Source organism: Pongo abelii, chromosome 12, assembly GCF_028885655.2.
Source record: "Pongo abelii isolate AG06213 chromosome 12, NHGRI_mPonAbe1-v2.0_pri, whole genome shotgun sequence".
NCBI lineage: Eukaryota > Metazoa > Chordata > Mammalia > Primates > Hominidae > Pongo > Pongo abelii.
The window spans coordinates 41330236-41354956 of record NC_071997.2 but is presented as its reverse complement, the minus strand read 5'-3'; the positions used below and the strand labels follow the sequence as shown (position 1 = coordinate 41354956).

The 24721-nt window shown below is 43.3% G+C and overlaps 1 long non-coding RNA gene and 1 pseudogene across 9 annotated transcripts in view; one reads left to right on the top strand and one right to left on the bottom strand.

Annotated features, from left to right (window-relative positions):
- The window catches only part of LOC103889758 (uncharacterized), a 268260-nt gene that overhangs the window by 93490 nt on the left and 150049 nt on the right, over nucleotides 1–24721 (top strand). The gene's annotated exons all lie outside the window — the stretch shown is intronic.
- On the bottom strand, nucleotides 16690–18319 carry LOC129057647 (platelet-activating factor acetylhydrolase IB subunit beta-like; annotated as a pseudogene).

Below are 24721 nucleotides of genomic sequence, written 5' to 3'. Positions count from 1 at the left end.
CAGACAACCAGCCAGCTAAGCAGGGTCTGGCGAGTCTGAGACATTCATGCTGGGGTTTGCATGAAGCTTGTCTCCAGGAATCCAGGACACAGTTTAGATTTGCTCAGACCCGTCTCAGCGGCCTGGAGTTAGGATGACCAGATCCTTTGAAAGGTAAAGAAGCTGCTGCATAGGAAACAGAAATGAGTCAATTTCTGGGAAGTTGCTACAGTTTGAATATTTGTCCCCTCCAAAACATGTGTTGAAATTTAATTCTCAATGTGTCAGTATTGAGAGGCAGTGCCTTTAACAGGTAACTGAGTCATGAAGGCTCTTCCCTTATGAATCATAGGGTTATCATAGGAGTGGGATTGATGACTTCATAAAAGAGGAAGAGAGACCTGAGCTAGCAGGTGAGCATACTCAGCCCCCTTGCTATTTGATGCTCTGTGCTGCCTCATGACTCTATAAAGAGTCCCCACCAGCAAGACAGCACCACTAGATGTGGTCCCTCCACCTTGGATTTCTTGGCCTCCAAAAGAAAATAATAAATACTTGGTTTCAAGTGCTCTGTTATATGCCACAGAAAAAGACAGGAGTGGAGAGGCTTATAACCCCCAGGATGGCCACAGGCTTATATCCCTTTTATCCTCAGGGGCAAACCCTTGCCTACCTGTTTTTCCATCCAGCCAGGCCAGTACTGTAGCAGAGGGAAAACCCAAGGGCCCCACATCCTGGCAATGCAGCCAGGACTAGTGTCCAAAAATGTACTGGGAATGGTGCTGTGACTGCACGTTGTGAGTGGAAACACCCTGACTGCAGAGGGAGGAGTCAGGAGGGGCTTCCCAGAGGACAGGGTGGGGTGGGGTTCACCCCTAGTGCAGCCTCAGCAGGAGACTGGAGGGTTGTTCTCTCTCCACTGTGAACCTGGTGTTCTTCCCTTCTCTGGGGTCTGGCTCTTCTACTGGGAGAACAAGGTGGGCAACAGAAGTCACCAAAACCTCCTCCAGTTGTGCAATGCTAACCTTGAGAGCAGGGCCAGGCTGAGACAAACACAGAACCCAGCTTCTTGCAGATAAGATGTGAAAAGAGTCTGTTACTCATTCCAGGTCCTGTGGCACTTTTAGCAGAGATGGATGTTTCCAGCTGGGGCTTGCCTTAGTTTACTAGAGACACTATAACAAAACACCTTAGTCTGGGTAATTTATAGGTAATAGACATTTATTTCTCAGTTTTGGAGGCTGGAAGTCCAAGATCAAGGCTCAGGCAGATTTGGTGTCTGGTGAGGGCCCACTCTGTGCTTCATAGATGGTGCCCCTTGCTGTGTCCTCATAAGGTGGAAGGGGCAAGCAAGCTTTGCTGCAGCTGTTTTATAAGGGCACAATCCCATCTAGGAGGCCTCCACCCTCATGACTTCATCATCTCCTAAAGGCCCACCTCTTAATACTATTACACTGGTAGTTGTCTCAACATATAAATTTCAAGGGGACACATTCAGGCCTTGCAGGGCTTTAGATCCCACCACTTCATCTTATCCTCTTTCTTGTCCCTTCTCCCTTCTCCTGAAGCTTGAACTGAAAGATGCTTGATTTTGGCCTCTACTTTGTCCTCATTGCCATTTGTGACAGATGAAGAAATTCTATGTATGGTAAGGACAGCACCATGGAACCCCTTAGACTTTAGACCTGTCCATTTGGCTCTGTGGATATGGGTTGTATTTTCTCTACTTTTCTTTGAGCTCTCCAAATAAAGAGTTGATAATCTGAATACATTGACCATGTATTCTAGAGGTATACAGAAACATGTGTGGACTCTGAAGCCAAACTTTCTGATTTAGTCCTAACTTCAACACATATTAGAAGTATCACTTGGGCAAGTTACATAAATTATCTGGGTCTCAGTTTTCTCGTTTGTTAAAAAAGACAGTGATACAGCGAGGTACGGTGGCTCACGCCTGTAATCCCAGCACTTTGGGAGGCTGAGGAGGGCAGATCACTTGAGTTCAGGAGTTTGAGACCAGCCTGGCCAGCATGGCAAAACCCCGTCTCTACTAAAAATATAAAAATTAGCCAGGCGTGGTGGCTGGTGCCTGTAATCCCAGATACTCTGGAGGCTGAGGTGGGAGGCGGAGGTTGCAGTGAGCTGAGGTTGCCACCACTGCACCCAAGCCTGGGTGACAGAGCAAGACTCCATCTCAAAAAAAAAAAAAAGAAAAAAGAAAAGAAAAGAAAAAAAAGACAGTTATATAATAGCAAAGACATGGAATCAACTTAAATGCCCATCAATGATAGACTGGATAAAGAAAATGTGGTACATATACACCATGGAATACTATGAAGCCATAAAAAGAATGAGATCATTTCCTTTGCAGGCACACGGATGGAGCTAGAGGCCATTGTCCTTAGCAAACTAATGCAGGAACAGAAAACCAAGTATCACATGTTCTCACTTACAAGTGGGAACAAAATGATGAAAACATATGGATACTTAGGGGGAACAACACACTTTGGGGTCTGTTGGGTGAGTGGGGGATGGAAGGAGGGAGAGGATCCGGAAAAACACCTAATGGGTACAAGGCTTAATACCTGGGTGATAAAATAATCTGTACAACAAACCCCCATGACATAAGTTTACCTATGTAACAAACCTGCACATGTACCCCTGAACTTAAAATAAAAGTTAAAAAAAAACAGTGATAGTACCTATCTCATAGGGTTGTTCTTGGAATTATGTTAGCTATTATATAATTCTTAAATATTTCCTGGCATGTAGAAAGTACTATGTAAGTGACAGCCATCGTTGCTTTTGTAATGATTATTTTGCTTCCTTTCTTTTTGTTCATTGCACATTTAAATTTCTAAAAGAGATTCCAATGTCTTTATCATTAAGGTGGAGGAAAGCCTGAATTTACCTTCCCCCTCTTCCCAGCTCTGCCCCTCACAGCCCCAGACCTTTGCTTTGCTTGCTGGACCCAAAGACACACAATTCTTGTCCCTGTGCCTGGGAAGGGGTGTTGGGATTCAGGGAAGATGTATTTACCAGACTGTGGTTTGGGCCCCTGTGTTGTCTTTTAACTTATAAAATATCTGTATAATTATTTTTAATTACTAGCCACCACATTCCTTTGTTATAACTGCTTTTTTGAAAATGAATATATGCACATTGTAAACAATTTCAAGTGAAACCCCCTCCCCATCCCTTGTCTGATGGCCAGTCTCCCTCCCCTGAGGGCCGACGCCACTGCTTGCCAATTTTGACATAAAGCTTGAAACCAATGAGTGTCAACTGACTGGGTGAGTTTGATTCCTTCTACTTGTCTTGGCCATCCCAAACAGTTCCAGGAGAAGACTGTTTCTTGGAGAGTGGGTGGCAATGAAATAATAGCAATGGTGGTCAACCTTTATTGAGCAGGAATTGTCTGCCAGGCAGACAAGCTCCTTCCAGGAGCTTTGCCTGAGGGATCTCGTGATCTTTGTGATGAGCTACCAAGGCAGCTACTGCTGCGACCTGGGATGGAGATGCCCAGGTGGAGGCTCAGAGAACGGAAGTGTCCTTCTAAGGCCTAACTAACAGGGGACTTCCATCTGCTCCAAGGATATCTAGTTCCAGAGTCCACACTCTTGGAATCTGGAAAACTCCATCAGGACTAATTCATGAGCATCTTAGAACCACTTTCCCTGAAATTTCCTTTCTACAAACCTAGGAAGGGTTTTTTCTCCCTCTTCCTAGCAAGTTCTTAGCTTTTTATGGAGTAAGAAAAGGCACAGAGTGGCCTTCATCCTGGACAGGCTCCTTTGATGTGAGCCATGAGGCACCTTGGGCTGGGTCATCTGTGGCCTCTGCAGGTGGCCACCACGTGTCCTTGGGCTTCCCCATCTGCCCCAGGCTTTGGTCTTTTTATTTCAAACGCAGGGAAAGAGTAGGCTCACCTGAACCTTCTCCAGAGTTCTTTCTATTACTCAGAGTCCATCTAGCTAAACATGTTTTAAAAAATATTTATTTGCACTGGTGAGCCCATGGCCATGGTGGAAGTGGGGACATGGGTAAGCAAGAGTCCACCCTGCCCCACGGAGCTCATGTCCCGCAGGAGTGGAACACACAGCAGCCCTGGGCAAGGCACCTCTGGCCTGTCCCTCACCTGCTTTGCACCTGGTTATGCTTCCCTTACTCCCAGTGGCAAGTGCCCCAGGAACCCCATGGGTGACCTACTCAGTGGTGGGCTGTGCCTGCTTGCAGGAGGGACTAGAAGGCTACCTGGGGCTACTTCTCAGGCATGAGCCAAGGGTCACATTATAAAAGCTATGCCAGATGCCCCATAGATGATCCTCTATCCAAAAATTAGGAACTCTTAAGTCATAAGATGAGTCAAATCTTCCCCCTTAGGATTCAACATAGCTATGTTCAGTTTTACTGGAAAATAAGTCACTGGAAAGCACTTTTTATTGTTTTCTAAATCTCTCTTATGCCCAAAGAAGTGGTTCAGCTCTGGTCTAAGGCACTGCTCATTTACTCTGATTGCCATCTTCAGCATCATTGTGATGATGATAATGATGATGATGATGATGATGATGATGATATAACAAGATAGTAGCAATAACAAGAGCTGCCTCCTCCCAATTGTGAAATTATGTTTATGGATATCTGGGGCTCACTGTTCTCTTTAGGAATGACCCCTGAGGGCTCATGGCTCCCAGCCCCCAGTACTGCAGGTAAAGCAGTGACCCTATCTCCAGAAACGTGGGTACCACCACCACAGTCATAGCTTAGATGGGGCAAAGGGTGCTGACTCTAGAAGCCACCATCATCACCGACTGTGTCGAATTTGGAAATGGGGACAGAAATGTACACATACACATGGGCTTTGCAGAGAGGCAATCAAACCTACTGTTTCTTTTTGGTTGTAAAACCCCGAGGATCTCTCTGCATTTCTCCCCTTCCCACCCCCATTGTTTAAGCCTCAGTTTCTCCTTTGAGCTACCTGGAATTCTGATAGGCAGGATTGCTCTGTAACCGCTAAGCTCTGTCCACACCTCAGCCATTTTGTGTCTCTGGTTTGCTTTGGATGGCAGTTTTCCCCTTATCCTGCCCAGATTTCCAGTATCCAAGCCTGTTATTTTCTTCTTTTCTTCTTTATGACCTGTATTTTTCCAAAGATTGGGAAGCAAAAATGTCAAGGTGATAGATGCATATAGATAGGTAAAAAGATGACAGTCAGTTTTAATCCTCATTTTGCTTTTCTGTATTTCCAAAATTTCTACAAGGAACATCTATTGTATTTGTAATAAGAAAAATAGTCTAATGAGGCCGGGCGCGGTGGCTCATGCCTGTAATCCCAGCACTTCAGTGGGCCGAGGTGGGCGGATCATGAGGTCAGGAGATCGAGACCATCCTGGCTAACACGATGAAACCTCGTCTCTACTAAAAATACAAAAAAATTAGCCAGTCGTGGTAGCGGGCGCCTGTAGTCCCAGCTACTCGGGAGGCTGAGGCAGGAGAATGGCGTGAACCCTGGAGGCAGAGCTTGCAGTGAGCCGAGATTGCGCCACTGCACTCCAGCCTGGGCAACAGAGCGAGACTCTGTCTCAAAAAAAAAAAAAAAAAAAAAAAAGAGAAAATAGTCTAATGAAAAGCAAGTTGGTGCCTTGAAGTTGAGTGTTTTGGTTGAATGTTGGCTAAGGATCCAGTCTCCCAGAGGTTAGTTAAAAGCTTTTCCTCCAGCCCTATGCCCACTGGGGTAACAACTCAACTCCTCAGGCCATGAAATTTCAGAGGGTTATCTTTGTCCTGAGCCTGAGACTTCTGTGGATCCAACAAGGGCAGGACTGTCCAGCAGTGGAGACTTGTCATCCCACTGGCTCCCGATACTTGGAGCTGCAGTGTTTCTTGAGCACTACTGTGTCACACAGGGCCTGAGTGCCTGCCCCCATCTTCAGAGAATGGCACCCCAGTCTGGTTGGCTCACCTCACTCAAAGTGGCAGGACCGTCTCTACTGCATGCATTTTCTGTGTGGTGTGTTTTTCTTTCTTTGGTAGCTCATAAAATTCCCCTATCTGTGCTGGGCCTCTTGGTCTTTAATCTTCAACCTCTGCTGGAGCTGTCCCTATTTCTTTTTAATTATGCCTCTTTTTTTATGGAAGTTTCCTATTGAATTTTTATGACTATGTAGAGCTGTGGATAGACTCCAACAAAAATGAAATCTTTATGAAATAGTCATTTCTCTCCTGGAGCCCCTGATAGATGTTCCTCTGTGGATAGACACACATGTGTGGTGGGGGCGGGGAAAGTCCCTCTGGTCTTGGCTGCAGCTCGGCAGGATGCGGGACAGGCAGCTGAGCTGCTTATTCCTCAGCGTGAGGGCTGCTGGGAGCGTGGAGTGCAGCTCAGCTGGGGGGGTGGGGGTGACATGGGATACAGAGGATAAGAAGTAAATCTTCCCTAGGTGCAATTTCTTTGCCTTGGTGTCTGCTGAATTAGCATTGCTCCCTAATCCCAAGCCATTAAGCTACATGGCTGCATATGAGCGGAGACATGTCCCGTTACTCCTTATTCAGAACCTTCATGGCCAGGCATGATGGCTCATGCCTGTAATCCCATCACTTTGGGAGGCCAAGTGGCAGATTGCTTGAGCCCAGGAGTTCGAGACTAGCCTGGGCAACATAGTGAGACCCATCTTTATATAATATAAAAATTAAAAAAAAAAAAAAACAAAGAAGAAGAAGAAAAGAAAAGAATCTCCTGCCCAGGTCTGCCAGCTGAGCTTGCAAAAATGTTATCCTTGGGGCTAACATTCTGTATTAGTTCATTTTCTCGCTGCTGATAAAGACATACCTGAAACTGGGAACAAAAAGAGCTTTAATTGGACTTACAGTTCCACATGGCTGGGGAGGCCTCAGAATCATGGCAGGAGATGAAAGGCACTTCTTACATGGCAGCGGCAGGAGAATAATGAGGAAAAAGCAAAAGTGGAAACCCCTGATAAACCCATCAGATCTCGTGAGACTTATAAACCATCATGAGAATAACACAGGAAAGACTGGCCCCTGTGATTCAATTGCCTCACCCCTGGGTCCCTCCCACAACATGTGGGAATTCTGGGAGATACAATTCAAGTTGAGATTTGGATGGGGACACAGCCAAACCATATCACATCCTAAGTGACTGTCTGGGGTCACTGGACCCTGGCATGCTTTCCCCTGTGCCAGCTACCAGCTATGTGGTCTGGGAATGGCTTGGGATCCACAGATAGCTCTCCAGGGGGGTCAGGGACCAGAGTTGCTGTTGCAGGGTGTGAGTCCCCATGCCAGGGAGGGAAGGGACAGTCATTCATTTATAAATAGATGTTGGGACTCACCCAAATTGAGTGCTGGGCCTAGATCAGGGCACCAGGGATTTCTCAGTCTTAGTCCCGTGGAGCTGATGTTCCTGAAGGAGGAAATGGAGAAAACTCAAGTAAGCATGTAAATGAGTGAGGTGGTTTTAGATTGTGGTGAATGCCGGGGGGCAAACGGAGAAATTAAGAGAGCTGCCAAGGGAGGAGGAGGGAGGGGTTCTGCTTTCAACAATGTTCAGGGAAGGCTGCCTGCTGGGGCGATCCTGGAGCTGGGACAGGATGATGAGTGGCTTGCATACTCAGATCAGGGACAGAGCCTTCCAGGCAGCAGGACCAACAAGTGCAAAGGTCCTGAGGTGGAATGAGTTTGTCAAGTTGAGAAACAGAAAGATGAGCATGGCCGGGGCAGTGTAAGCCATGGGGAGAGTGGAGAGACAGGAGACTGGGTCAGGCATTGGAGCTTTTCAATCCTTGCTAACTTATTTTAAATGTCTAAAGACACCATTTTGACTGCTGGACAAAGAATGGACCGTGGAATTGCATTGAAGTCCAGATGTCCAGTTTTTGGAACCATCAGGAAGGCAACACAATGCCCCTACTCTCAAAGGGATTTGGGGAATGGGAGAAGGTAGGGTTATTGTTTCATCAGGCTGCTTGGATTTAGACCTGTTTTCTTAAGCTGTAAGACCTCCTACAAAACTGGATCCTCACCTAAGTTTGGAGGGCAACTGAGAAGTGATAGTTATGTTTGCCTCCCTGCAGAGAATAAACTCTCAGGATAGGATGGAGCACTGCAGCTCTTACCTATGAAAGTTGGTAAGGAATGGAGTCTCCTATGTGAGTGTGGCAACTGTCTACTCACTGGAAGGAATGGTGATACATATCATAATAGGGAAGGAAATGAAGAGCATCCATTGTGTGATAGTGTCTATCCCATGTGTTAGGTCCTGTAACTGACAACAACTGCCCTGAAAAGTATTATTGCATATGAGACTGGAGACCAGAGAGGTTAAGTAAATTGCCCAAGATCACATAGCTACTAAGAGGCAGAGCTGGGGTTTGGACTCATGTCAGCCTGAATCCAATGCCCTTGCATCTGTCACTCGTGCCCATAGCCCTAGACAACACCCACATGCTAAAGACGTCAGTGGTCCCCTGTAACAAAAGCTGTTATGGCTTCTCAGACAGACTGGAGTCCATGACTGGGAGAGGCAGGGGTACCCTGGGGAGAACCATGTGTCATCAGGGTTCTTTCCAGGCCCTTCCAGCCACCCACCCATGGGCATAAGGCCTACCCCAGCTCTGCAAGGTTTCAAAAAAACATGCTTGACACTTGAACAAAAATTGGCTCCAAAACATAGGAAGAAAGCTGCAAAACCATAATTAGTAATTTAGATCAACGAAGAATAAGGACTATAAAGAAGAGAGTAGGGGAAGTAGGGAAAAAAAGGAACACAATGTATTTACTACCATCGAACAATACATTTAAAATGGTAAAGATGGTAAATCATATATGTATATTTTACCTCAATAAAAAATGAATTAAATAAAAAAAAGCAAAACAAACGATCTTATTTTACCTTCATTTATGCTTTCTCTGCCCTGCGTCTCTGCCTGATGCTGACCCCAGTTTCTGACTAATAAGGTTTTCCTTCTGCCTGAAGAGCTTCTGCAAAGCTGTCCTTAGGACAGATCTACTCACTAGGAATTCCTTCAGTTTTTGTTTGAGAAAAATATTTATTTTTGTCTCACTTTTTAAAAATTCAGCTTTTTTGTTTTGTTTTGTTTTGTTTTTACTATAATTATCTTTTTTTTGTTTGTTTTGTTTTGAGACACGGTTTCACTCTCCCACCCAGGCTGAAGTTCAGTGGCTCAAACATGGCTCACTGCAGCCTCAACCATCCAGGCTTAAGCAATCCTCCCACCTCAGCCTCTCAAGTTGCTGGAACCAGAGGCACACTCCAATACATCATGCTTTTTTTTTTTTTTTTTTTTTTTACTTTTGTAGAGGTAATGTCTTGCTATGTTGCCCAGGCTTATCTCAAACTCCTGGGCTCAAGCGATCCTCCTACCTTGGCCTCCCAAAGTGCTGGGATTACAGGTGTGAACCACCATGCCCAGGCCAAAATTAAGCTTTTTTATCTGGAGATCATTGTAAATTATTCTGCAGTTTTAGGAAATAAATTGGAAAATATATTGTGTGCCCTTTATCCAGTTTCCCCTAAAGATAGCATCTTGTATGATAGTATAATAGCACTGCCAGAATATTGGCATTGATACACTTTTACTTGTCCTCATTGTGTGTATGTGTACACATGCATGTGTGTTTAGTTCCATGCAATCTTATCCCACATGTAGGGTCTGTGTATCCATCACCACAGGGTTCCTCTTTCTGCCTTTTTATAGCCATACCTCCTTCCATCCTCTTCTCCTTAACCCCTGGCAACCAATAATCTGTTCTTCATTTTTATAATGTTGTCATTTCAGGAATAATAGACTCATGGTGTGCATGTCTTTTTTGCTCAGCACAATTCTCTGGAGATTTATCCACACTGTTGGGCACATCATTATCCAATGCCTCCTTTTCTTGCTGAGTAGGACTCTATGGAGTGGATGCTCCACAGTTTATTTAATCAGTCACCGACCACACAGAGTGAGGCTGGAGAGAATGGCAGATGAGAGAGGGGAGAGGTCGGGACAGGGAGAGAAAACCCTTTCAAAGACGTCTCACGATATCTGCAGTAAAACCTATACTCTCAAACAAAAACTTTCTTGGTGGACTCTTTTCTTCTTCTTGGAAAAGAGGCAACATAAATGGACTCAGATCACCTGCCACATACACATGTGCATACTGATATGTCCCCTCCTGTGCTCATGCGTACACGTTTTTGCACATGCATACACACACACACACACACACACACACACACACACACACACACAGACATGCCTGTGAAGAGGCCAACCCCAGTGTGCAGCAGCTGTGAGGGGGCTCTGCCCCTCCTCTCCTAGAGTGGAACATACGTTCTTGTGAACATAGGGAGTGACATTTTCTTATGTCGATGTAATGTGAACAGCTCCTGGTCACCAGCCCCTTTGCCACGGATGCCTCTTCATGGGTCGGTGAGTGAGGGAGACACAGCCATTTATTCCTGGCATCTTGAATTAAACTTGAAATTACTGCCCACTAGAAATAAGACCTGGGGCATAGAGTCTTATTATTAAAATCTTTTGTGGAAAGTCACAGGGCTCCAATCACCCCAAAAACATTGTGTCTATGGGAAAATGCACCTTGAGTTCCATCTTACAAATGGATTTGTATCAGTTTAGGTTTCATGTAAGCTGTTCACAGTATCCTAGTGATACATGTTTGTGGTAAAAAATCTTGGAGGGTAAAGAACAAACACTGCCCATAATTTTTTACTGTATACACTTTTTTTCTTATAAAAATGTTACTCTATTGCACATAGTGTTTTGAATCATGCCAATTTTTATTTGGCAATTGTATAAACGCAGAACTTTAAATATCACCCCCAACATTCTGTGCCTAAGCCTCAGAACCTATGCTTACAAAGAGCAATCATATTCATGACTACGTATTTAATGCAACATTAGAAAACTAATACAGTCATAACCCACAAGTGTTTTCCATGCCAATGACCTTTTTGCCATCTGGTTTAGTGACTGCAGAGTATCCCATTACATGGTTGTCTCACACCTTGGCAAGCATCCCTTAAGGATGGACACTAAATCATCATGGGGTTTAATACTCTCATCCACAGAAGGGACTCCCAAGCCAGTCCTCACATATCTTGCTCTCATTACTAGGGCAGAGTGTTCTAAGAATTTTCCTCTTATGGGCCACCGCCAGAGCAGACCAGACTCACTGTTTCCATGCCTGCTGGCTCTTGCTGCCACCATGCCCTGATTTCAAATAACCACTCCATCCATGAGCTAACTGACCTTAGAAAGATACACTTTTAAAAAGCATATCCTCCCAATTTTCAATTAAGGCCAAAAGGAGAGTAGAGACCAAATATATCCTCTTTCATGAAACAAACAAAAAATGGCAAAAATATGTGAATCTACAAAAAGATACTAGAACTCTTAAGTGAATTTAGAAAGGGTAAAAGCTATAATATCAATATTTAAAAAGTCAATTGCATTTATATGATTAACAATGAACAATCAGAAAGTGAAATAGAGAGTGCCATTTATAATAGTATCAGAAATATAAAATACTTAGGATAAACCTGACAAAGGATGGGGAAGACCTGTATACTGAAAACTACGAAGTATTCCTGAGAGGAATTAAATAAAACTTAAATAACATACCACATTCGTGTATTCAGTCTGAATTACAATGTCTAAAGTTAAAAATACTGACCACACCAAGTGTTGGTGTGGATGTGGAGGAACTGGAACTCTTATATGTTGCTGGTAAGAATGCAACATGGTACCTCCACTTTGAAGAACAGATAGGCAGTTTCTTAAAAGTTAAACATACATTTACTATATTACTCAGCCATTCCACTCCTAGGTATTTACTCAAGAGAAATGAAAGCATTTGTCCACACAAACGTTCTTACATGATTGTTAATAGCAGCTTTATTTTCAATCACTTAAAACTGAAAATGATCCAAAAGGTATAGCAACAGATAAATGGACTGTGGCATATCCATAAAATGGAGTACTATCAAGCAATAAGAAAAAACAGACAGCTGGGCAGTGGCTCACACCTGTAATACCAGCACTTTGGGAGGTTGAGGCAGATCACTTGAGCTCAAGAGTTTGAGACCAGTCTGGGCAACTTGGTGAAACCCCGTCTCTACTAAAAGTACAAAAAAATTATCCAGGTGTGGTGGTACACACTTGTAATCCCAGCTACTGGGAAGACTGAGGCAGGAAAATTGCTTGAACCCAGGAGGTGGAGGTTTCAGTGAGCCAAGATCACGCCACTGCACTCCAGCCTGGGCGACAGAGAGAGACTACGTCTCAAAAAAAAAAAAAAAAAAAAAAAAAAGAAAGAAAAGAAAAGAAAAAAAATTAGCAGGGTGTGGAGGTGCACACCTGTAGTCCCAGCTACTCAGGAGGCCAAGGTGGGAGGATTGCTTGAGCACAGGAGGTCAAGGCTGCAGTGAGTTGTGATTACATCACTGCACTCCAGCTTGGGTGACAGAGTGAGACTCTATCTAAAAAAGAAAGAAAAGAAAGACTATTGATACATGCAGGGATATGGATGAATCTGAGACCAATTTTGCTGAGTGAAAGAAAGCAGAGGAAAAAACATACAAGCAGCATGATTTCATTTCTATAAAATTTTTAAAAGTGCAAACTAACCTATAGTGACAAAAAGCAGAACAATGGGAATTTATAATGTCAAACACATATATTTATTAGAAAAAAAAGATCTACAGTCAATCATTCAGGTTTCTATCTTAGGAAACTAAAGAAAGAAGCCTAATTTAATTTAAGCCTAAAGCAAGGAAAATAAGATAAGTAATTAAAAATTAGAACAGAAATTAATAAAATTGTAAACAGGAAAACAGTAGAGAAAAATCGTAAAACAAAAGCTGGTTCTTGGAAAAGATCAATAAAATTGATAAACATTTAGTCAGGCCAATGAAGAGAGAAAAGACACAAATTATTAACATTAGAAACAGAAGAGAGGTCATCACAACTGATCCCATAGGCATTAAAAGGTTAATTAAGTAATATAACAAACAACTTTATGCTCATAAATATAACTAAGGTGAAGTGCAACAATTCCTTGAAAGACACAAACTATTAAAACCCCCCAAAGAGCATAGTCTTATATTCAAAGAGATTGAATAATTTAAAACCTTCCAGAAAAGAGAGCACTAGGCTCAGATAGTTTCACTGGTACATTCAACAGAATACTTAAAGAGGAAATAATAACAATTCTCCACAATATCTTCCAAAAAAATAGAGGCAGAGGCATTGCTTGCAAACTCATTTTATGAGGCCAGTTATCTTAGTCTATTTAGGCTGCTATAACAAAACACCACACAAACTGGGTGGCTCATAAACAGTAGAAATTTATTTTCCACAATTCTGAAGGCTGGGAAGTCCATGAGCAAGGCACTGGCAGATTTGGTGTCCAGTGAGGGCCTGCTCTCTGCTTCATAAATGGTTCCTTCTAGCTGTGTCCTCACATGGTGGAGGGGATGAGGAGTCTCTCTTAGTCCTCTACTATAAGGGCATTTAGGTCTCTTCTACAAGGGATCACCCATTCATGAGGGCTCTGCTCTCATGATCTAATTACTTCCCAAAGGCCCCACTTCTTAATACAATTACCTTGGAAGTTAGAATTCCAACATATGAATTTGGGGGAACACAAACATTCAGACTATAGCACAGTATATTACCCTAACACTAAAACCTGCTAACGACATTTTAAGAAAGGAAAAACTACAGACCAATATCTCTCATAATCATAGATACAAAAAAATCTTTAAAAAAATTATTGAATCATATTCAGTAATATTATATACCATAACCAAGTGGGATTCATTCCATATATACAAAGCTGGTTTGACATTCAAAAATCAATGTAGTTTACCATATCAATAGGCTAAAGAAGATAAATCACATGACTATATCAACTGCTAGAGAAAGTATTTGAAAAAAATCAATACCTATCTACAATAAAATCACTCGGCAAACTAGAAACAGAGGGTATTTCTTCAACTTGATAAAGAACATGTACAAAAAGCCTGCACTAAATGTCATGCTTATTGCTGAGAGCCTGGGCACTTTCCCCCTAAAATCAAGAATAAGGCAAGGATGTCCTCTCTCACCACTCCTATTGAACATCATACTGGAAGTCCCAGCTACAGCAGTAAGAAAAAGAATTAAAAGAAAGGTATACAGACTGGACAAAAAGAAACAAAAATGGTCTTTATTAGTAGATACATTGTCAATGTAGAAAATGCCAAATAATCTAAGTACACAAAAAAAGGTGAAAAACCTCACTGGAAAAGGTGAGTATAACAAGGACACAGCATACAAAGAAAATATAACAAAGTCAATTGCTTTCTTATATACAATGAACAATTAGAATTTGAAATGAAATTTACATTACCATTTACAATGGCATCCCCCTAAATCAGTATTTAGTTATAAATTTGACACAGTCTATGGAAACTGTATGCAAAAAGCTAGAAAATACTGGCAAAATAAAATAATCTAAATAAACGGCAAGATAGTCCCTGCTTATTTATTGGAAGACTTGGTATTGTTAAGACGTGAAGTATTTCTAACTTGATCAGAGCAATCCAATTCAAAATCCCAGCAGGTTATTTTTTAGGTATTGATAAACTGATTCTAAAATTAATATAAACAAGCAGAAGGCCTAGAATAGCTAACACAATACTGAAGAAGAAGATCAAAGTTGGAGTACTCAGAGTTCTTCATTTCAAGAATTACTATAAAGCTATAATAATCAAGACGGTGTGGTATTGGCAAAAAAGGGACACATAAATCAACAAATGGAGAGGCCAGATATAGACCCACCCACACAATACAATAACCTGACTTTTGACAGAGGCGCAAAGGCAACTCAATGGAGCAAGTGAAGTCTTTTCACCAAGTGTTGCTGGAACAGTTGGATGTTCATAGGCTAAATGAATCTGGACACAGAACTTGCAACTTACACAAAAAATAACTCCAAATGGACCATAAACCTAAATTTAAAATGCAAATTTATAAAACTTTTAGAAGAAAACATAAGAAAAAAAATTTATGTGACCTTGGGTTTGGTGAGGAATTTTTAGATACACGACCAAAAGCATGAACCATGAAAGAAAAAAAAATAGAGAAGTTGGACTTTATTAAAATTAAAAACTTCTGCTCTATGAAAGATTCTGTTAAGATAATGAAAACACAAGCTGCAGACTGAAAAGAAATATTTGCAAAACATGAACCTGATAAGAAACTTGTATCCAAAATATTTTAACAAATCTTAAAAGTCAACAAAAAGACAATAAGTAATCCAATTGAAAAAATGAATAAATCTGAACAGACACCTCCAAATCACCACCAAAGATGATATTTGTGTGTGTGTATACATATGACATATACGTATGTACATATATGTATATATATATATCTTACAAATGGTAAATAAGCATGTGAAACATCATCTGTCATTAAAGAAGTGCAAATGAATACAACAATGAGCTTTCAGCACACACCTATTAGAATGGCTAGTATACAAAAAACCAACAATACCAATTGCTATGAGAATTTAGAAGAATAAGAACCCACATGCATTTCTGGTGGGAAGGCAAAATAGTACAGCTACTTTAAAAGATGTTTGGAAGTTTCTTAAAAAGTTAAACATTATTTTACTGTATGAACCAGCAAGCATACTTCTAGATGTTTACCCAACTGATTGAAAACTACATCCACAAAATACCTGCATGCAAATGTGTGTAGCAACGTTATTCATAATTACCAAAATCTGGAAAACCAGGATGTCTTTCAGTAGGTGAATAGATTAATAAACTGTAGTACATGCATATAAAGGAATACTATTCAGAGATATAAATAAATGAACTATCAGGCTATGTAAAAACATAGATAAAACTTAAATGGATATTGTTTACTGAAAAAAGCTTATCCATTTATATTATGTTCTAGAAAAGGTAGAACTATTGAGATGGTAAACGGATCAGTGGTTTCCAGGGGCCTGTAGAGATGGCAGAGTAGAGCTGGGAAAGCACAAGAGATTTTCTTTTAGAATGGTAAAATTATTGTGTATGATACTTGGTGGTGAATACATGACACTGCATTTTTCAAAACCCATGGAATTTTACATCACAAAGAGTGAACATTAACATATGCAAATTAAAAAAATAATTAAAGATGTTGGGGGATTCCAAGATGGGATGCTGAATATGACAGAAGACTAACTGTATTACAAATGTATAAAATAATTCCACTGAAGGGGTGGGGGGAAAATGTGCTGACCAAGTGGCATTGGAAGTGAGTGGAGACTGTAAGACTAAAAGCATAAGGAACTGTTCACAACCCTGTATTGTAGTAGATAAAGCTCTTTCCCAAAAGGATATAAATTCTGAAGCCACTAGTCACACACTCTGAAATGTGAAGTCACCGGATGTTTGTTGGAGGGGAGGCTACTAACAAGCAAGCAGGAAAGGTTGCAGTGATTCATATGGCAGTGGTTAGTGTTGGGGACATCAACGTGGAATCGAGTTCAGCTCAAAATAGATGCAGATGGATATGTAGAATATACTTACAGATATGGGTTGGTATATATTTCCTTGTTCTGTCTCCTGACAGGGCCTGAATAAGTGTCATCCCGGTAGCAATGAGCACACCTAGTGTTTACGTCTTAGTTTTTGATGCTGTTCTTTTTTTTTTCTTTGTAACATTTAATAAGCTCAATCTACATCCAGAATAATGTACATGAAAGGACAATATTTATGTAAACAGAGCTCAGTCGGGTAACCATGGTATCATCAGAGTGCATCCAGAGGAAAAGAGGGAGGAGGGGCCGAAGGAGACACAATCAACAGCACTCCCACACTTTTACTGTTTGATCTATGCTGCCAGTGACCACATAGGGTGCCGTCTTGTGGAAATCCAAGGAGGTAACAAAGTGTTCATGCGCATTGAGGGTCTTCATGCATCATCGCTTGTTCTTGTAATCCCATACGTGTAGGGTCTTGTCATCAGCACAACTCAAAATAAATATCCCCCCAGAATTGAACAGAACTCCAGGTACCCAGTTACCATGACCCACGAGGGTCATAAGGCACATGCCAGTACTGACATGCCACATCTTAATAGTCTTGTCCCTGGATCCAGACAGCAAGAATGGCCCAGGTTTACCACTTTTTTTTAGTCTCAGAGCCTGTTGCTTCAGAGATGGAAGAATATGAGCTTTCTGGAGCCCAGGAAATGCATTCTACCACATGCTCATGTTCTTAGAGCTCAGCCTTGCATTGCATTGTTGCTACGACCCATACACGCACAGTCTGGTCATTGGAACAGCTGGCTATCAGAGTGCCATCTTGATTTGGTTGTACTGTACATACCCATTCTCTGTGTCCTGTGAGCGTCTTCACACAGTAGCCAGTTTGCACTTCCCACATTTTTATAGTTTTATCCCTTGAGGCAGACACTATATGATCTCCACTGGGCATGATGGCTACTGAGGAAACATTATGGTCATGGGGAACCATGACCGTGCATGGTTCTGATGCATTCAAAGTCCTGAAAATCCCATAGTTTAATGGTCATAGCTGCAGAACAGGAAGCCAGAAACTTGCCACTGTGGTCAAATGAAATGTCCTGTACAGAGTCTGTATGTCCTTCCTTTAAGAGTTCTTTCAAAATCTCCAGTCTCATAATCCCACACCTTAACTGTAGCATCCTCTGAAGCAGAGACCATAACACTGAACACAGGATGGAAAATGACTCGAGTGATTGGACTCCTGTGACCACTCAATGTGTATTTTTCTGGCAGAAAATACCCATTCTTTTGGGTCTTGTTTCTGACCAAGAGGTCCACCTGACGTAAATTCTTCTTTTGCTTCGTTTAGCTTTGATTCTAATTCCATAACCTTCTTTTGTAATCTAATAACAGATGTCCATTTTTTCCCCCTAAACACCAGCCTACTTTAATTCTTCATTCATATCTAATTCAGCTTACTTTTTAAAAACTGAATATGCCTCTTCATAGCCATTTGAACAAAGATAATCTGCTACAGCTTGATTTAGTTCATCTCGTTGTCTCTGGGACAGCACCATCTTGGCTGTGATGTCAAGCTTATCTGATATAGCGGTATGTCCCTCCTTCGGGAAATCAAAAAGCTTTTTGATCCGTGGACGTATAATTTAAATATGACACTAAGTGTCTTCCACACAGGGGAAAATAATTCTTTTACAAATGAATCCAACTAGTAACCAGAAGATATTCAACAAGTAAGGTTCATTCCACTCTCCCGGTCGCTGAATTCTGCCACTGCCCCGCCGCTCCAGCTCCGTCTGTCACAGGAGCTGCCCCAACGCCCTGATGTTACTGCGCCGCCACCGCCACCGTCCCTGCCACCGCCACCGCCCCTGCCACCGCCCCCGCTGTTCTTAATACCATTTAATAAAAGGAAGTAAGCCTTCCTGGAGAAATGACTGATTCTAGGACAAGCGGGGAATGTACAAAATGAGCCTGGAGGAGCATTTTACAGGGCCAGAAAGTAAGAACATGCTCAGAAGAACAAACAATAACACACAGGTCAAGGGGACACAGTGACCACTTGAAAAAGCTTTCAATGGCCTAAGTTGGAACAATTTGAGCAATAAAGTAGTATTGGATTATAAATAACCCAAGTATAAAATAAATATGCATGACTCCATACTGATTTACATTTATATATTTATTTAATCACATACATACGAATAAGTAAATGGCAGAGAATAGGCACATCTCCAGAGTGGTGGAATTTCAGGTAATTTGTGTAATACTGCACCCCCAAGGAGGTGGAGCATAATTCCCCCCGCCTTAAGTATGGCTGCACACAGTGACTTCCTTTTAAAGCATATAGTGTGGAAAGGGAGCAGGGGAGAAACTTCACAGTGGAGACGTCTAACAAACACTGCCTCAGCCGACGATCATGGTCAACATCAAGAGTGACGTCATGTTGATAGGATGTGCTCCTGATAGAACGTGATGAAAGTAGCACTTTACTTCTGTGGTCTTCTCCCAATAATCACAGGAGAAAACACCAGGCAAATCCCAATGTTGGGACATTCTACAAAATACCTGACTAATGTTCCTCAAAACTGTCAAGGTCATCAAAAACAAGGAAAGTCTAAGAAATTGTCACAGCCAAGAGAAGCCTAAGGAGATGGGACAACTCAGTGTAACATGGTGTTCTATGGTGGAAGAAGGACAGCTGGGTCAACTAAGGATATCTGAATGAAGGGTGACTTTAGTTAATATGTATTAACATTGGCCATTAATTGTGACAAAGGTACCTCATTAATGTAAAATAGTAACAATGAGAGAAACTGGGTGTGATATCTAGGGAAACTCTCTGGACTATTCTCAACTTTTCTGGAAATTTAAAACTATTCTAAAATAAAAAGTTTATTTTTTTAAAAAGGCAATCCCCTTTCTCTCTCCTCCCTCTTTCTCCTTTCCCTCTCTTTCCTCATTTCTCCCTTTTCCTTCCTCCTCTTCCTTCTGCCCCCTCCTCTTTTCCTTTAACAATAACAATAATGTGTAGTCCATTCTCACACTGTGATAAAGAACTACCTGCAACTGGGTAATTTATGAAGAAAAGAGGTTTAATTGACTTGCAGTTCCACAGGCTGTGCAGGACACATGGCTGGGAGGTCTCAGGAAACTTGCAATCATGGCGGAAGGTGAAGGGGAAGCTAACACATCTTCACGCCGGAGAGAGAGAGAGATAAGGGGGAAGTGCTACACACTTTCAAACAGCCAGATCTCGTGAACTCTATCACGAGCACAGCAAGGCAGAAGTCCACCCCCGTGATTCACTTACCTCCCACCAGGCCCCTCCTCCAACACTGGGAATTGTAATTCAACATGAGATTTGAGGGGGGACACAGAGCAAAACCACATCAAATGGCATCACACATGTGACCAGTAGGTTGTCATTCCCAGCTCTCTTCCCTTGCATTATTCTGCAGGAACCCTGGCCACAGTGCAGTGCTGGGTGTGGTATTCTTGAATTCACGGTTGGGCCAGGGAGGTGAAATGACCCACCTAGGAGGTAGCAGAGGTGCTAGCAGCGCTCCCAAGACTCATAGTGAGTTCTCCTGGGCCTGCCCATCACCCTGTTATGCCACTTTTCAGTTTCCCTCTGATCACAAATGACTCAGCACACAGTGTAAGTGCTATACTTTTCCACCAGAATTTGATTTGTATTGTCCTACAGACTGCAGGTACCCTCTTGTTGCTCCTTTCCCTTGAAAAAAATACATCATCTCAAAAGAAGGCAACCAGGAGCTGGCAATGGCACTGGAATCCCTTCCTGGGCACAGAACTGATGCTCATCTGCCCTGTGCACAGCACTTTTACAAGAAATCTCATTTGGTCAACCCCCCAAATATAATGGAAGGACATTATTATTATCTCCAGTCTGCAGTCAAGAATGCTGAGGCTAGAAAGTGGTTATCACTAAAAGCAAACCTTTTCTCTCTTTCCCATTGCCTATCCACCCTGACTCTGGGCTCTGACCCACACCCACCTGCTCAAGGTCCCAGGTAGGAGTTGCCCATTCCTTCAAGTATGAGTTCATTCATACCCATCACCATGTGGGGCTTGATGTGGCCTCACTAACAAGCAGGTCTCACCTGCCCTGTGCATGTGAATGTGCCTTAGGAAGCTTATCAAATCCCCAAGGAGAAATTACATCCTCTAGGAAAAATACAGTGAGGTGACTGTCCCATTTCCTTTACTGGCTCTGGACCACAGCTGAGTTCCCACGCACGCACTGTGGCACCCGAGAGTGTGGGCAGAGGCACTTCTGCTGAGTGGGATGAAACATCATAAGTGCTCTGAGGGTTGAAACTTTGAAGAGGTTGAGATCTGTGAGAGCTGAAGAACCTTTGAATCTCCCTTCAGCTCTCCCTGCCCCAACCACAGCCCTTCTCTTGATGTAAAACATGCGTTCAGATAGAAAACAAATGAGGCTTACTTCTATGCCAGTAGGACTGTTTGGCTTTAAGCTTCCCCAGTGGTTGAAAACAGCAATCTCTGAGATTTGCCCAAAACTTTAAATGGAAGTCACTCCCATGGGTCACATCCATGGATTTGTGAGATAGGGCAGGAGGCTGTGTCTCTGCCACCCAGCGGTGGGAGCAGGGGTCTGTGCAGCCTGGTTGTGTTGGGGGTGGACCCCTCATTCAATTGCCCATGAGGATAACCTGCGGAGAAGATCAGATGGAGATACCTGGACTTATGCAGAGGTGTGTTCGGGTTAAATAGAAATGCCCAGGGGCCAATAGAGGGAACCTTCCAACAAGTGTATGAGTTCACCTCTCACCCGATGCTGGCCACCCTGATGACAGCTTCTTGGACGTGATGAATGGCCTCACTTCCACCAGAACATCTTCCTGCCAGGCCCTGCTGCTGCTTCCCCAGCTATGTGGCCTTGGATGAGTAACATGGCCTCTTATTAAAGAAATGGATGAAATACTTTCTAAAGAATCTTCCAACTCTGAAGGTCTGTGACATCTTTTGTCACTGAATTAATAGGAAATCAGCTCCGTATAGATTTGGTGTATGTTAGGAGACAACCTCCGTTGATGGGCTGACCGAATGTCTGAAGTGGGAAGGATTTGGGGACCAAAACAGGTAACAAGAGTAGATGAACACAAGAAATTCAGGTTGAATTAACCTTCAACAGATATTTATTGAGTAACTTCTACATGTAAGTCACCAAAGTCTGGGAAGGGGAAATGGATAAAAGTATGATTCTGTCTCTGGAAAGCCTATATTCTAATTAATTGATGTATTAAGTAATGCTGGGTGGAGGAACAATAACCCAGGACTTGTATAAACAATAGGAAACTCTGGGGGAAGAGCAAGGCTAGAAGAGACATTATCTGGGAGGCAATTCTAGAGCAGGTAGATTTCAGGAACAGGACAGTCAAAGAAAAGGAGAGTGGCATTCACACATCAAGTCTAATAATATGGCCTTATTTTATGGTCCACCTGAGTACTGCAGAATTTAGCCCTAGGTACTACCAGGTCCAAAGCTGCTTCTTTAAGCTACACTTTAAGCTCCTGTCACTAGAAGGGGCTGTCAGGGTGCCAGGGATGGTGGCAGGTTCCATGCGGACTTCCCTGGTCCTAGAGGACGTTGGAGTCACTGGGGTGTGAGGATATTGGAGAGACAGGAATAGAGTTCCACACTGTGATGAGGAGGTGGAGCCTGATGCAAAGCCACAGGGAGGCCGGTGTTGATGGGGCAGGAGGAATTCCCACCCAGTGGGAGAGTTTTACATTGAGGACTACATACCTGGTCAGGGTATAAGGCAAAGTGGGTTCCCACTCCTGACATGTGGCTCTTTACCGATGTTCCTTGTGAGCTTATTCCCCACCTAGGACAGCTAACACTTTAAGCTCTTGACCGTCATTTATGCGTTATTCATGTGAATGAGTTTTTAGTTTTCTCTTTAAAGCAAGTTGGGATACCAGGAAAGTTGACAAGAGTTTGAGTTTCTGTGTTGGTTGGGAAAGAGTGATGTCTCCACATGTAATTTGTAGAGGGTCCCATCAATTTCCAAAAGAGGAAGTTGGTGTTTGTCTTGCTTTTGAGACATTTTGGGAGACTTAGACACAATATAATTTCTATTGAGAACGAAGTAGGGTTAAGATTTGGAGAAGGAAGACAGATATTTCCTTCTCTCTGCTAAAGAGATGGTCTGGAGTAGAAAACTTGTGGACTGTGTTTACAATTGTGGAGTACTACTCTTGGTTCAAACAATAAAGCAGAATCGATGTCTGTAGAACAGAGCTGGAAGGGGCCTCATGGTTGGTTTTCAAGGTAAACTAACCACAGACATCAATTTTCCACTCCTCAGCCTTTTTAGCATCTGGGTTCATCTCAGGAAGGCCATAACAAAGCTCCACAATCTGAGGGTCTTAACAACTGAAATTGTTTGCCTGGAAGTTCTGGAGGATGAAAGTCCAAGGTCAGCTTGGGCAGCATAGGTTTCTTCCTAGTGCCATGAGGGAGAATCATTCGTGCTTCTGGTGTTTGCTGGCAGCTGCTGGTGTTCCTTGGCTGGCAGAAGCACCACCCCAACCTCTCTCTGCATCTTCACAGGGCATTCTCCCTGTCTGTGTGTGTGTCTGAATTTCTCCTTTTTATAAGGACACCAGTCATGTTGGATTAGGGGCCCACCCTACTCTAGTATAATCTCATCTTAACTAATTACACCTGCAATGGTCCTATTTCCAGATAAGGTCACATCCTGAGGAACTGAAGGTTCAGACTTAAACACATGAATTTGGGGGAGGAGATGCAACTCAGCCCATAACCACATTCTTTCTACACAGGGAGTTCAAGTTAGAGAGCCCATCAAACCATGCAGGGAAAGGAGATGAAATCCTCTGGGTTTGTCACTGTTTGAGGCAGCCCTAGACACATGCTGAGCTATTGTCCCCACTTTGCCAATGCAGACTAAGCTTGTGTCCATGGACAAGCCCAGTGTGAACTAAGATCACTGGATGCCCACCTCGGTGCTGGAGGCCGGGGCCCACACAGAAGTCCCAGGCCCAACCTGAGGGGAGCAGGCTACACCAGGCCGAGGATGGCCCCCTTGATTTGGGTGCACATTCAAATGTACAAACTACTGCCTGCACCACAGAGACTGGCCCAGAGGTGTTATCTTCCCAGAGGGCTGGGCAAAGGGCTGTCTTTGAACAGCTGTCCCCACTCAGGCAAGAGGTGGCCTTGCTGGGCCTCCACTTCCTCCACTGTAAAACGAGGGTGATGCTTTGCCCTGCCCGACCCATGTAGGGTCAGGTGAAGATCAAATGGGATAACAAGATAGAATATCTTTTAAAAGACCCACACACGAAGGTGGCATGAGGGATAGTCTTTATGACTATCATGCTCTCTGCAGCCCTGACTGTTACGTGCTAGCTGGCTGTCTCACCTCCTTGAGGTTTCCTGCGTGCCTGCTGATGGGGACGATTCCAGTGACTAAAAGGTACCTGGCCTTCTCCGTGCCCAGCTTTACATCCAGTAGAGGCTCAGGCCACCCTCGATGGCAGCCTTGCCCGCTGCGGGCCTGCTTGTCTGCTCAAAGCAGAGGCTGACATGCACCCGGGTTGCAGTCCAGAAGTCCTGGCCTGCTTTCTCCACGTGGTGAGCTGCGAGCAGTGAGCTTGGGAGCAGCCTTTCTGCTGAGTTCTGCCAGGTGAGCCAGCCCGCAGGAGTAGGGGGTATCCCAGGCACGCACCTGTGGCTCAGGTTTCTCCCTTGTGTCCCACTCTCTCCCCACTGCTGTTGTCCAGAGCACCTCCATCCTCCAAGATTGACAGCTCACTCTTGGTAGGGAACAGAGTGTAGGAAGTGATCGTTTCAAACTTCCCTCGCAGCTCCATCTGCCAAAAGCCCCTCTACCAGTTGCCGTATTTACCCTGGCTGCCAGGCCTCTCTCAGCTGCCCTAAGAAAACAGATTACCGTCCAGAGCAAAGTCCTCGTGTGTTTCCTTTCTGGAGATGAATCAAGTTCTGAAAGAAAGGTTTCCTGTAGCCCATTACACCATTTCGGTTTGTTTTATCTGTCTCCACCTGCGGAGCAGGGAATTAACCTGCTGCCCAGGGCCGGGCCGGCGAACGCTTGGAAGGAAAGCAAAGCGCACGGGTGTGCGTTTTTCG